General features: G+C 32.3%; 1 long non-coding RNA gene across 1 annotated transcript; it reads left to right on the plus strand.

Moving 5' to 3' along the window:
* Positions 1–367: 367 nt before the first annotated feature.
* On the plus strand, positions 368–15,909 carry LOC111638798. Its single transcript, XR_002758947.1, has 3 exons — positions 368–551; positions 15,688–15,775; positions 15,856–15,909. It is a non-coding gene; the product is annotated as an uncharacterized LOC111638798 (long non-coding RNA).
* Positions 15,910–16,141: the final 232 nt, after the last annotated feature.

Below are 16,141 nucleotides of genomic sequence, written 5' to 3' on the forward strand. Positions count from 1 at the left end.
AACAATTGGACTAATATTTAAAGATTCGAATCCATTAACTTAAACTTTATTAACTTCCTAATACGAAATAAAATCCACGAACAAATGGGGAAATTTCCCTATTGTTTTTCTGACAATGCAAGAAACTCGGTTAATTTAACAGTCAAAAAATAAATAATAAATAACTTAATTTATTAATATATTATTTATCGATTGAATAGTTTTGTAAATATCGTTTTTACGACATAAAGATTTTAAAAAAAACAAAGTATTTTTCTTTTAATCAGTCAATAGGAGGAAGTGACGTCAAGAGTTCGTCGTCTGCAATCAACTGTGTGAGGATAATTTGTGGAATGTTGTGTGTTTTTTTTTTTTCTATTTTCGCACCTTAAGGTTACAATTGCCATTTTACATTAAATGCGAAAAATAAACGTCGTATTATTTACTACGTATTAAAGTGTATAAACAATGATAAAGTAAAATCGATGCAAATTGTGTGCTCGTGTGTTAAAGGTCGTCACTACTGAGTGATGAAAATTGAAAATTGGATAAAGATAAAAAGATTCAAACAGGTAGGTGTATAAACCTAATGCAAATCTTTATTTTCTTATACTACACTCGTTATAATAAATTATTACTAATTATAATTGTATGAATTTAAAAATTATAAAGGTTATTTCTTAAATTAAGTAATTCTAATGTAATTTATTTAACAAAAAAACACTATCAAATGATGTGTGTCATGGTGTGTCACTTTTCACTTTAATCGGCAATGACAATGGATATACTTGCGTATATTATGCAAATTAACTTATACGAGTTCTTTTATAAATTATTTTCTAGTCGTTTATATAATGGAAAGTTATTTATTTTACGTATCATTTGCTTTTGTTGTATTGAGTACTTACAGTGTTTATGCAAATAACTTTAAATACTAGACTTTCTGCTCTATTTATAATTGTAACAACAAAACTTTCAACGTATAGAAAAAACAGATTTGCAAGAGTTTCAATGTAGATTTTAACTTAAATAACTTAATTAGAAAGTTAGTCGTATGGTTTATAAAGATGCGCTATATCGAAGTTTGTGTGTGTATATATATATATATATATATATAACAGTTCATTTGATCTTCCAATTAATACTATTATCATAAGCTTTGTTTTTACGGTAAATAAGGTAGTTGTTTTTAAGCTCTTGACTGTCTTAACTCTTAGGAATGATAAGAGGGAGGAGAAGCCGGNATAGCGTATACGGAATTATGTCCTATTCGTAATTTTTTGAAAGAACTTCAAATTTTATTTTATTTTGCATCTGGCAGCCAGGGCCGGATCATCGCATAGATAAATGAGACATTTGTCTCATTTGTCTATGCGATGATCCGGCCCTGGGGACAGGAGGCCCAGATTAACTATACAAGAACTTCCGATGCAAACCAGAAGACACGTTATTTCAATTCAAAGGAAAATAGAAGGATATTTTATTTATAACATTCTTTCGATGCAGAAAATAATAAATATCACGGGTGGAAAATAATACTTAAATGTGTTATTGTGGCGTGAAAAGTAGAAGTGAGTTCTCCTGTTTCGAATTTCATTCCAAGAAGATTAATCTCAATTTACAACGAATTTTTTGGAACCGGTTAGGTCGCAAAGCAGAAATATATTGTGTATTTGATGTAAAAAAAAACATACATATCGATCGAAAGTACAGTAGATCATTGCTTTATGATTTAACTGGTTGTTAGAAAATCGTCGCAAATTGAGCTTTCTTTCATTCATGTCGTAAATAAAAGTTATGCTCTTTGAAATTATGGTATAGATTCAACAACTCCAACTGAGACAATAAAAAAAAATCCAGCAAAGAGTTGCTTAACTTTCCCGGCAACATCGATCCTCCTAATACACAAACCGCCGTACGAAAAGCACAGGAGTTCAAAGAGGGTGAGCAAAATCGTGCCACACACCCACCCACACGCACGCACGCACGCACGCTCTAACATCAATACATACAGAAAAAAACTCGAATTTGTTTTACATTTCTTGACGTTTCAAGGTGTCCTGAGTCCAAAACTATAAAAATTTAAGGGGGGATTTTTACAGGATCGCCATACTTTCCCTCTGTTATAACAGCCGGGAAAGTAATAGCTGGTATGAATGGCCAATATCAAAAACGACATTTAGCGCTCTTGATATTGGCACTAACAAGTACTGTAAATGGAGTAAGGCGCTAAACTGAAGAAACTCAAACAAGATGACTTACATACAATAATGAAGTGTATATTCGCGATTGAAAGCGATGACCTGCACTCTGTTGTGAGTTTAAAGTACTAATACTGGAGTTATGAAGTTAGTATTGTTATATACCGTTATCGGTGTTTACTTTGTTTATTTCTTGGTCTTTGTAAAATTTGTCAAGGCTTTAGAAAGAACTCGAAGAAACACTAAAATAACCAATTGTATCTGTATATACCACAATGTAGGAGCAAACAAATTTACTTAGGTTACACTTGATTTCGACAAAACATATGTCAAATGAGAATACTGTATTTGTAGAGCTATTGATGAAAATATGTTACTATGTTACTAGACATAACTCGTTTAATATTTATATACTGCACATAATATTTTAGTATATAATTATATTCTTAGTTATCTTTAATTTGATACTATGTTTAATTAAATCTGTTAGTGACATCAAGTGTACTTACATTGTTTCTTTGCACCGTCTCACAAAAGATTCCAAGTTACATAATTAATGGTTGAATATTATAAAATTTGAACAGGAATAATCTAAGAATTTGTCTATTCATTTTGAAATTCTATTGGTTTATGAAACCAATAAAATATAGACCTATAACTTACTACAGTAGACTCTCCTATAACGCTGTAGATAATTCCGTTTTATATGAATTCCATGTTGTACGAGTCACTTAGATTTTACAAATACATGAGCCGTTCACAGTCCGGCACACGTATTTGTAAAATCTAACTGACTCGTACAACATGGAATTCATATAAAACGAAAAAAGTAGTAGTAGACTGTAGTCGTGATCACAAGCTTTTATACGGCCCCCAAGCTTGAATTTGTGTAAGAAAACTTTCATTACAAAGCCTAGAAAACCAGCTGTAATTTCAACTGTATAAAAGGAGAGAGAAGAAATATGATAAACCGTCAGTTGTGTACAATCTAAGGCCCGTAATTGATTTCCGTGGCCATCTTTTCTCTAAATATCTTAGGATATTCTGATATTCTACAGGTTGGTTTATTGGGTACTTGTTATGTGGAATATTTCCATACAAAATGAAAAGATGAACATGAAACACGAACTGTACGATATTTTATTTCACGACGAAGCAGCGACGATGTGCTTTACATTAAATTTGTTCAAATGTGACTATGCAATCACTAGGTATTGCACAAATTAAGTGTTCAATGCCGAGTGAGTCACCTTGCGCCCTTCACGAAATCCGAAACTGAATTAGTGAAGGAAATTTACTGATCAGCATTGTTAAATTATAGCGTAGTAAATAAGACATCTAATAGATTTAACGTGGCAAAAAGATTTAAGGAACGTAATATTTATTTTTATTAAATTGATAACGCCCAAAACAGGAAATATCTCTGTGTTTCAAGATATTTCATAGAGTTGTCCAAAAATATTTCTCACATCATTTATTCCTGATTTTAGATGCAGTCAGTTGTTAGCCTATTGTTTCTTATAAAATATGTAAATTTTACAAAACCGGCCCCAACAGCGAAATAGTTTCAAAGTTATATTCTGTGTTTTCGCGCTTTATATGAACTCATACTTTTTCTCAAGAAGATTCAGCGACTTGCCATACTTCTCATCATTCACTGGCTCTAATCTTTAGTGATTTTACTCAGGAAAGTACGGTAAGAATCTATGTCCACCCCGCTCTTTCCCTGCAAATTTTACACGATAAAAGAGAAAGCGTAATGCAACAACTCATAAGTACAGTAGACCCCCTCTATAACACTGTAGATAATTCCGCGTTATGTGAATTTCATGTTGTACGAGTCACTTTTATAAATACGTGTGCCGGGCTGTGAATGACTCACGTATTTATAAAATCTAAGTGACTCGTACAACATGGAATTCACATAACACGGAATTATCTACAGTGTTATAGGGGGGTCTACTGTATTGGAAGAATTGAAGACTAGCATATGGCAAGAAAACTCTCTCATTACAGTTGCGGAATTGAAGGGTGNTTATAGCGTAGTAAATAAGACATCTAATAGATTTAACGTGGCAAAAAGATTTAAGGAACGTAATATTTATTTTTATTAAATTGATAACGCCCAAAACAGGAAATATCTCTGTGTTTCAAGATATTTCATAGAGTTGTCCAAAAATATTTCTCACATCATTTATTCCTGATTTTAGATGCAGTCAGTTGTTAGCCTATTGTTTCTTATAAAATATGTAAATTTTACAAAACCGGCCCCAACAGCGAAATAGTTTCAAAGTTATATTCTGTGTTTTCGCGCTTTATATGAACTCATACTTTTTCTCAAGAAGATTCAGCGACTTGCCATACTTCTCATCATTCACTGGCTCTAATCTTTAGTGATTTTACTCAGGAAAGTACGGTAAGAATCTATGTCCACCCCGCTCTTTCCCTGCAAATTTTACACGATAAAAGAGAAAGCGTAATGCAACAACTCATAAGTACAGTAGACCCCCTCTATAACACTGTAGATAATTCCGCGTTATGTGAATTTCATGTTGTACGAGTCACTTTTATAAATACGTGTGCCGGGCTGTGAATGACTCACGTATTTATAAAATCTAAGTGACTCGTACAACATGGAATTCACATAACACGGAATTATCTACAGTGTTATAGGGGGGTCTACTGTATTGGAAGAATTGAAGACTAGCATATGGCAAGAAAACTCTCTCATTACAGTTGCCGAATTGAAGGGTGCTTCCCAGAATGTGCTTGCATCCATACAAGCGGAGATCACTTCCAACACAACTTTGAAATGATAAAAATGCTGATAAACGTTGAAATGTTAAAATTAAGGCCTTTTAATTAAAGTAAACATGTAGTTCAGTATTATATTTTAATGTTAAATAAATAAAAACTAAAATATGAAAATCGGTCTCTACGTATGATTAGCCCTAAAAGATGTTATAAATTTTAAAAAAATTCCTGCAACGAGTTGCTTAACTTTCCCGGAAACATTTGGTAGCGTCATCTGTTATTATATGTTATTTTAAAACTTTTTATATTTTTAACTATTATAAAATGAGAAAAAGCTTAATTTTAAGGGTAGGGATGGGTTTTACAAAAAATTGTAAATGCTAATAACGAGTAAAATCATTATTAAGTCCGATCCTCGCCGCGAGTCGTGTGACTTTAGGAAGCTCCAACTAGTCGCTGAAACTCTTATTAACTAATACGGACAGACCTGATATTTTTTCCCTAAATTTCTCATATTCTGCTAATTTTCCCCTAAATTCGCATCACTGATCCCAAGCTGCCAGATAGTCGTTGCAAAATGTCGCTAAAACTTTGCGCTGAAGTGACCCAAAGCCCAATCGCAAATTCACATAGAATTGTTAATTTCTAGACATTGAACAAAGTACGTAGAGCCTTTATTAATTGAGGTTGTTTTTATGACAAAAATACTTCCAATATTAGATTTTCATAAATGAAGAATTTTTTAAAATATTATTCTTTAAGCTGAGTCCTATTTAAAATAGCAAAGGTTAGTACCTAATATTAGTTACAATATTCGTAGTAATGTTATAAAAATTTTTAATAAAACAATATTAAAAACTTCAAATATAAATGTGATATAAGATATTTAATTGTAATTTACTGTGTTATAAAATGGCAACCCGTAGGCATTAGTTAATATTATGTATACTATAAGCAAAGCGCATTAAAAACTTCAAATATATGGTATACAAAGGGAACAATAATGATCTAAAAAACTTAACATTTAAAATGGCCTGTTACAAATCATAAAATAAAAACACCCAATTGGCAACCATAACTGAAACATCTTTTCCGGTCACCAAAACGCCATAAATAGTTGCCTAATCGGCGATTTTTCGCTTAATCTGGCAACCATGATTAAACCACGAGGAATAACATTTACAATTACAAACAGTTCCAACTGAAATGTTTCAATACTCGGTGTGGAACTATTCCAAGTAGTTCCGAGTCCGGAACGTTTTGGACTCGGAACTACCAGCCTCTATTTCTCATTTCTTATTGGCCGTAGTCAATTAATCTTCTATTGTTTTCATATAGATTTTTGCCTAGATGATTATGGAAAATTACATCGGAAATGAGTTATTAAACCAGTTTTATGTGGCTGTTCTTAAATTACGTAACACAGATATGGGTGAGTAGGTGGATATGTAAGTATAGTAATCGTTACGATGCGTTACAAAAGAGAGAGATGTTTGCAAAATAGTTGCGTAATGATGATGTCTGAACCCTTGGAATAAATCATTTTGTTTCCGAAGTATTTCATAGAGAATCGTACTTCTTTGTATGTTATACTCTGTACATATGATTAATGTAATGTTCAGTGCCTCGCTGTGAATTATTATTTAGTACAATTAAAGGGGCCGGATGGCCGAGCGGTCAAAGTGGGAGCCTACCGTTTTGGGGATCCGGGATCTAAGCTTGACGGGTCCAAAATCCCAGGAATTTTTTGGGGTGAGGGACGGGTTCGACATATCCGTCCGCCTCATTGTGGAACTGGCCGAACCCATTATCGGCTTGTTAGTAGAGGCCCTTTTAGTGCCCACAGGGCGAAAGAATTAAAACAAAACATTTAAAGAGATTGCTCGACACACTGTAGCCAAAATTCCAAATTATTCAAGTCGCGATAGTTCAATTTTAATCATTTTCAATTATTTTTTAAATCGCTTTTCCATGATGTACAAAGCCCGAAGTACCGGTCAAATGTTGACTGGTCTCAAAAAATGCGCAAGAAGTTAAATCGAATATCGTCATTTGTCAAATTTTAATTTTTTCAATGGTTTTCGAGATATTTGCATATTTAGCAAACCAATCAAATTTTGCGCGAATTTTTGTCACACCAGGATCATAAGCCCCTAAAACTTATGCAACATTAATGAGAATTAGATTAAAGGACAATTTTATGACAGACTATGCGGTTTGGACATCGTACCTTTAATTGCTATGGAACTAGACTCCAAAATGTCACCTGATACATTCTATTCGATATACTTTGGGCTTGTAGCTTCGCAAATAATAATGGCTAATAATCGAATATACGTCATTCGAACAACCCCGAAAAGCTCTTCATGTCGAGTACTCCGGCCAGACATGACTGTTTTGTCGTGTACAAACAAACAAACAACCCATGAAAACATTATCCTTCTACTTTCCCTGCGTCATATACACTTAACAAGAGAAAGTATTGGAATCGCGTCAAATTTCACCCTCCAAGGATTTATTTTTTTTTCAAATCTCCACGGTTTGGTACCTCCTAAACACAAAAAACTATAAAAAAAATCCGAAGCGGCAAGGCAATTATCTTAGGCAAGAAATTGGATTCTCGCGCTATTAAAAGCTAACCAATTAATCAGCATCAAATTAGAAGTGGGTACCACTGAACACTGGTAGTTGGTGGTCGGTTCTCGCCTCGTCAGCAGGCTGGCCACGTGGAATTTTCCAAGTTTTTAAATAAAAATTGTTTTCTGCTTAGTCTTGTCTTACTTTGAGAGTATAATTTTTATTGCATAAGTTTGCTAAGTTTTAGTTTGTTTTATTTATTCACGGCAACTCGACTCGTGGGCAATCTCCCGTGGGAGGACTTTCTAAGGAAAACTGGTCCCTATTTAGTTGTTACTAGAAGAAAGAATTAAAATGTAAATTCGGCCATTAAAGTTTAAATAATTTTTGCNAACAGAGATCGAAGACATTAGATCATGTTGAGAAATTGCTTTTGCTTTGGATAGCTGAAAAACAGTGTGCTAGAGACAGCGTATCACAACCATTTAGTTGTGCGAAAGCTAAAAAGATACATGCTGATCTCATGAAAAATCAAGCAGGAACTAGCCAGGAAAGCGAGGTGTTTAAAGCCAGCCATTTTTTAAAACATGAGAACGGATTAATCATTTATACATTACTTCTTATGGGAAAGGTTGATTCGGTATACGTCCTATTCGGTATAAGTCCAAACATCAAGAACGGATTAAGGTCGTATACCGAGGTTCCACTGTATTAGATTATGCGGTTTGAACGTCGTATCTTTAACTGCTATGGAATTAGACTCCAAAATGTCACCTGATACATTCTATTCGATATACTTTGGGCTTGTAGCTTGGCAAATAATAATGGCTAATAATCGAATATACGTCATTCGAACAACCCCGAAAAGCTCTTCATGTCGAGTACTCCGGCCAGAAATTACTGTTTTGTCGTGTACAAACAAACAACCAATCCATGAAAACATTATCATTCTACTTTCCCTGCGTCATATACACTTAACAAGAGAAAGTATTGGAATCGCGTCAAATTTCACCCTCTAAGTATTTATTTGTTTTTTTTTCAAATCTCCACTGTTTGGTACCTCCTAAACACCAAAAAATAAAAAATAAATCCGAAGCGGCAAGGCAATTATCTTAGGCAAGAAATTGGATTCTCGCGCTATTAAAAGCTAACCAATTAATCAGCATCAAATTAGAAGTGGGTACCACTGAACACTGGTAGTTGGTGGTCGGTTCTCGCCTCGTCAGCAGGCTGGCCACGTGGAATTTTCCAAGTTTTTAAATAAAAATTGTTTTCTGCTTAGTCTTGTCTTACTTTGAGAGTATAATTTTTATTGCATAAGTTTGCTAAGTTTTAGTTTGTTTTATTTATTCACGGCAACTCGACTCGTGGGCAGTCTCCCGTGGGAGGACTTTCTAAGGAAAACTGGTCCCTATTTAGTTGTTACTAGAAGAAAGAATTAAAATGTAAATTCGGCCATTAAAGTTTAAATAATTTTTGCATGTTTTCTACGTTAATGATTCAATTTTTTCCTAATAATAATTTGTTTTATTAAGAATATTATATACACACACACGAGCAATTATTTATTGTGACATGGTCACAATGCCGGGCAACAACTTTTAATTTTATTTTTAATTTACTTAATTTAAAATATATGCTCGCAACTTCAAATTAGTAGTGGCACGCTCCTGTATATCATATTATTTTTCCTTTAACAATAGAGTTGTGCAGGTCATCCATCTAATTCCTTTCGGGGATATATATATATATACGCCGGGCTCATCTGCTAGTTGGACTGCAAATGAAAAAAATTGTAGACCTATAAATTCACACTATTGTCCGTCCATGAGTCTGTCCTTTCTTAATTACGAGAACGGAATTAGATATATGTAAGACGAGACCAGATATGGAAACTATAGAAGCATGAAGCTCCGATTAACTATACAAGAACTTTTGATGCAAACCAGATGTCACTTTATTTCAATACAAAATATTTCTTCTGAAAGGAATTAAATAGATGACAGGCATAACTCTATTGTTAAAGGAAAAGTATGATGTACAGGGACAAGTCATTACTAATTTGAAGTTAATTTAAATTATCATATATTGTCATATACTGTATTTTAAATTAAATAAATCAAAAACATGATTAACACTTTCCATTCCATGCAGGCAAGTGCTATATGCTATCTGTATCAGTAATAATATAGAGCGTAGAGCTTCTATTTCGCGCTATATCATTTTCGCAACAATTAAGTGAATATCTATATATTTAAAATTATATCTTTTTTGTAAGAATTATATTTAGTTTATTATTTTAATATTTTTGCCAATAGATGGCGCTACGTGTAACGATAGTAAATCGAATGTAGATAGAAATGAATTGATGTATGGAAATCCAATTGATAGTTTGGGTGGGATGGACGACATTATCTAAGTTAGAAATACAGTATTTGAACGTACTGCTAGTTTCGTAGCAATTAGTCGAACGGCCTAGGAGTGTATAGCAAACAAACAAACAAACTTCATATATATATAGAAAAGACATTATGGTGATAAAGCATGCCTATGCACAAGAATTGAGAGAGGAGGGAGAAGTAATTTTCACAAATAGCGAAAGCCAGGGACGTCTGTACATTAGGAATTTGGGACTTGTGTCTTCTTTTCGTCTAGGTTACTCTTTACCTAATCCCCAAGGAAGCCCCAAACAACAGAAAATTCATAAATTATATGTAGCCTATTATGCAAATATAAAAGAATCTAATGGACAATATTTATCCATTGTGCATGCAACTTTGTATGTTGACCAAACCCCCACGTTTCTTGTTTTCCAGGTCAAGTTAGATCCGAATGCAACTACCGCCAACTTGTGGAGCGCTGATCCAACGTTGAATCACAGTTTGAAGCTTCTTGCATATGCCGCTTTTCACAGCTTTTTCCTTGTATTCTGTGAGTGCCCCCGTTGGAAACATGTGTTTACTATTTGTCAAAACTTTATTTCACTTTCGTATCATGCTTTTTTACACAGAGGAACTGCAAAATTTAATATTTTGTGTTAGGGAGTACTTGCAGTAACAAATAACTGCAGGCAGCAAGGCTGCATAACTGGCCAGAGGTCTCGCCGCCTTAGGATTTTCTATTCTGACAGCCGGATGCCCGAGGCGGTCACCTTACCACTCTGGGCCTGGGCAAGCGACTCTCCAAGAATTTTTTATGGATACAGGACATTTCAGGCCCTGTCCGTTGTGGACCTGCCCGAAACCACGAATCCACCAGTAGCGAGTGGATAAAACCACTGAACACTGATAGTTGGTCATGGTTTCGCGCCTGGCCAACGGGCTTGTTACGTAGATTTTTCTGATTTTTTTCATGTTAATAACATCAAAAAAGAGACAGTTTTCTTTAGAAAGTCCTCCCGGTAGACATCCTCTTTCGGCAAATCGCCCATGTGTCGTATTTTGTATACAAATAAAACGAAACGAAAACAAACAAAACGAACCTATGGGCATGGAAGAAAGGTGCTCTTAGTATTTCCACGACAGAAAGAGCTACAAAACAATTTTTTTTTATCTGAAAGTGCTTCTGCCTGCTGGCATTCTTCTTTCTGTCTGGAATTGTGTATATAGAGTGATGATAAAGATTAGACGTTCAGAGCTCTCTTCAGAGTGAACTATTGGGTAATCCCGAATATGTCGTTTCGATTTTCTAGAAAAATTTTGCTTCGAAATTTACGAGTACATTTTCTAATCAATTTCGGACGTTAAGAAACAAAATATAATAATTTTATTTTAATTACAGGTGTAATTACAAATGTGGAATTGGCGATTACACCAAAGATATGGCTCTATGTGTTTTCCATCTCATTAAAATTGCATCTTCTACACAACACCCTTGACGTGGAGTTGTCGCAAATGTGAAATCCTGTTTTAAGACAGTTAGGTTGGGAACATTGCCTTGATAAACGAGGTTCTTTAGATAGCCCCATAACGAAAGTCACAGGATTGAACCCCCAGTGAAATCGTGGCTGTCATAACTCTGAAAATGATCGGCTAATCACTCTTACCCGCGAAAAATTGTTACAGTAAAGCTTGCAGGTTTAAGCCAATATGCGGTTTACATCCCGCAAAGTGACCGCCATGACGGTTCACCTGTGGAAGAATTGAGGAACGACTTCAAGACCTCTTTATACACGAAGTTTGTTAGAAATCCTATGTAATACGCATACGTTTTCTAACAAACTACGCTAAATTTCGCCCTAGTGACTGATTTTTGAAGTAAAATTTTCTCTCAAAAATCGAAACAGCATACTCAGGATGGGACATCATGTGTACCGAATTTAGTCGATAGAGTTATTCATTTGTTCATTCTTACAGAGAGCTCTGAACCTATTTAACAATACTGTACGCAAATAGCTTAATATATTCAGTATCAAAATGATAAAATATAAGTCTTTTGCCATACTCTACAATGTAGTTGTTCAAAAATAAATAAATAAAATACAGTTCAGTGTTTACTTTGTTTCATAAAGATTCATTCTTGGAAGTAAAGTTTTAATTAATTGAAATTATAATAAAGAGAGATCAATCCATTTTATGATTTACATAAGAACAACGTTTAAACACAGAGATTAATAGTTTAAAATATGCAATTTTATAATCTGTACGGGAGCTGTTTCTTTATGATTGATTGCAACAATTCTAAGCAGACTTACGCAACGAAAATTGCGGAAGTATAATAGAAGCTTACAAGATCGACTTTAACACGGTTAATCGATTTAAAATAAACATACAAAAGCTTATTTTTAAGACAATATAACACGTGCATTTTATTCCTTTTTATATCATTTTAAAATTATTTTTCTAATTAGAGAAATGGCAGTAATAAAATTACCATAAAATAACGTCGTGCTTAGAACTTAAGAGTTGTAAACTCAAATTATAATTTTAATTACACACATGATTAATAAATATATACATTTATTAACTAATTATGAATATTTAAAGGTAATTAATTATATTATTTAGATAATTAGGAGATATAAGTAAAGGTTTTGTACTAAGGATTTGAGAATCCTAAATAAGGATAACGTAAGTGTTTAAATTTCCGACTGTTTAAGATTATAAAAATGTGGTAATATTTACGAAAAAGATAAATAAGGTACGGCTTTAGGGTTTCACAGCTAAATAAGCTACAGCTGAGGGTATTTGTATATTGCCCATTATTGTTTGGCGAAGGAGGAAGGGCCTCTCGTATGTTGTAGCGCAGGGTCACAACAAATCTAAATCCGGCTGTGATTAAAATTTGACACGTTAAAATATTGATAGGGCTTAGAATTTATGGTATACTTCGAATTATTTATTAAAAAAAGACCCCTCTAAGAATTTTACATTTTGGACTCGGAACACCGCAAAATGCCAAGAAAACTGGGTGCACGATTTTGTTTATTCTCTTTGAAACTTAATTAATAACTCCTGTGCTTTTTATCGAAAATTTCTGAAATTTTGCAGGGAAGTTTGTGTATTAGAGGAATCGATGCTATTAAATTTTGATAGTTTAAGGTCGACGGGGTGGGAAGATAAAGGGCATCGTGTGTCATATCTCGAGTAGGGTCGTGCTTAATAATGATTTCACTCGTTATTATAATTTACAATTGTTTATAAAACCCGTCCCTAACCTCAAAAGTAAACTGTTTGCCATTTTATAATAATTTAAAAAATACGTTAATGTATTAATTTAAAAATGATTTAACAGATGGCGCTACACACGCAGTTTTAAACGTTGCGGGGAAAGTTACGCAACTCGTTGCTGGATATTTATGTAATAGGTCTTACATTTACTTTATTTTCTGCAATACTTATTACTATATTTTTATATATTTTTTTCACTTTAACATGGTTTTTATCAATATTTTTTATTGTAATGGTTTATAAAAGAGCAAGTCATTTTTTTTCTGAATTATTTAAAATATTTATTAAAGTAAAATTGAGCATTTGTATTTTATTTTTTCACTTCCAAATACACGAATAAAAAATAATCGACACTTGTTTTTCCTGGAAATTAAATGTAAATCAAATGTTCCTATTATTATCTGTTGAATTCCTATCAATCAATGGATGCGATTGTAATTTTCCTTTTTTTCTAAATCTACATATATCTAGATTTGAGAAGAATACGAAAAAATTACCTTATTTTCTTCTCAAATAAACTTATTATATGCATATGTATTGTAAAACAGCTCGAAATATATCTATATCAATTAATAAGTTTAGACAATAAAATTGATATAAAAATCATTTCTTAAGATGTAACCCAAACTATAAAATAATTCCAATAAATTATATTATTTTTTAAGCTTACAGATAACATAATCTTACTCTATTGATTGCGACTTTGAAGCTTCGGTGATGCGCTATCCTTAAGGTGTTTTGTATTATTGGCTATAAAACATTTATCCTTTATTACAAATAAATTTTTTTCTTTCACATCTTCTAAGTTGAAAATCATCTCATCTTATAAAATGCGGATAACTAAAATAAAAATATACAGCATGTACGACCGGCCTCGGACTGAGGCCCCGTGTTCGGAGGGGGCCCCCGCACTTTCACATTATTTTTTTTAATTGTTAATCGCTCTCCTGATGGATCCTTTAGTGATAAGCATAAATTTTCCCAAAGAGAACTAATCACACGAGGAAATGTGCTATTATTTCCCTGTATGATTAGTTCTCTTTCAGCAAAATTAATGCTCATCACTAAAGAAAAAATATTATTTATTTTGCAAATATTTGGGGCCCCACTAATAACTTTTTCCTGGGGCCCCGCAAAACCTTCCAGCACGTCCCGAATATACTCTTTTCATCACGTGTATGTAATATAAGCCATTTGTGTGCCCATCAATAAGCCATGAATATCATAAAATTTACTGTATTAAATTTCACGTTATGATATACACCAACACTTCATTAATTACACTGGAAAACTTAAACTTTTATAGCAATTTTATAATATAAAAAGTTTTCTGGACATATTTTGAATCTCACTATAAAATTATTTTAACGAATTAAGTTTATTAGGTCGAGTCGAAGGATGATGATGATAAATCATATAATAATCTGATTCACATCAATCGATGATATTACATTAATTTAATAAACAGTTCGATTAATTAATTATTTGAATAAATGTTTAGATATGGTTAAAGATATTTTAATCTAAGTTTTGAAAAAGAGATAATTTATTACATTACTCTTTTTTTTATACATTAAGGGCTTCAAAAGATAAGTCATCCAGACTTCGATCTCTTAAGAGGTACAGTACAGTTTGTGCCTATACATTTAACTTTACTCACCAATTATTTTCGTGTCTTTAATATACAAATTACATTCGATCAGAGCAAGAATTATATCAGGAAAGAACAAAATCGAAATCTTGGACCACCACACCAAGTAATTGTCCGAAATATCTTTTATCTAGGAAGGACTATCTAATCAGAGAAGCTTAAGAGAGTCTTGAGAATAGATGCTATGATTTATTCCTTCTCTAGCCTGATCCTTGTGTCTTTAAAAGTTTATTTTATTTATTTATTCTTCGAAGTTTTCATTTCTTCTCTGCTTTTAAAACTCCCTTACATAGAAAGAATTCTAAAATAAATAAATATATATGTGATATCAAACTCCTAAATTCACTAGAGATAGTTCTCTGCATCCAGAAATTATTTTCTAAGAAGAAACTTATAAGTTAGAATAGAGAGAGAGGAAAAAAGTACAGGAATTTGTAAATTTTAACAGTATTATAATTAAATATTATAGAAGGTAATCAGTTATATCAGATGATCATGATAAATTCTCACAATATACTGTACTATACATATTAATTCTTATTAAACTTTTTATAAATTGTTCTCATATATTGTAAATAGCCTAATATATTATTCTATCTCATTACAATTATTAATATAAATAAATATTGACAATTATGTAATTATCATTATAATTATCATCATTATTAATTAATAAATTTAGATTATAAAAGCTTAAGAAAAAAAAAATTCATACATTTTTTTTTTGTATATTAAAATCAATATAAATTTTTTATATTTAAAATACTTGCATTATAATTAATGTTTTAAGAATAATTTAACTTTAAATTATTATTTTAATATAAAGTATATAGCAAAAGATTTTTATGTATTTTAGATAATAAATATGGCAACCACTTATTGGTTTTTAAGTAATTGTATCCTACTGTGGAGTTAGAATTAGTCCTCTTTCTTTCAAGTGGAAAGTGAGTATTATAATAATTATTATCCATTTTTAATATTTAAAATTACATTTAAAAAAATAATTGTTTTTTCTTTGTAATAGCAAATAAAGATGAGTGTGGCTTCTCTCAAGACATTGTCTATTCAAGTTGTCAGGTTTGTACATAAAATTACTCTTACAGATAAATCTAGTAACAGTTAAATACAGAAAAAGATTATTTATATTTACACATCTCTAAATATTTATTACTAACTCTTAAGTATTTTATTACTAATTTGTTTGGTTAACGAGTGACACATAACTTCTCTGTCCATCCCCGAATACGTCCATCTGAAGATCCAGAATTTATGAAAATATTTTCATTACAAATTATATATAACACAGCATA

This window comes from Centruroides sculpturatus, unplaced genomic scaffold, assembly GCF_000671375.1.
Source record: "Centruroides sculpturatus isolate CEXI.00-Female unplaced genomic scaffold, Cexi_2.0 scaffold1302, whole genome shotgun sequence".
NCBI classification, from domain to species: domain Eukaryota; kingdom Metazoa; phylum Arthropoda; class Arachnida; order Scorpiones; family Buthidae; genus Centruroides; species Centruroides sculpturatus.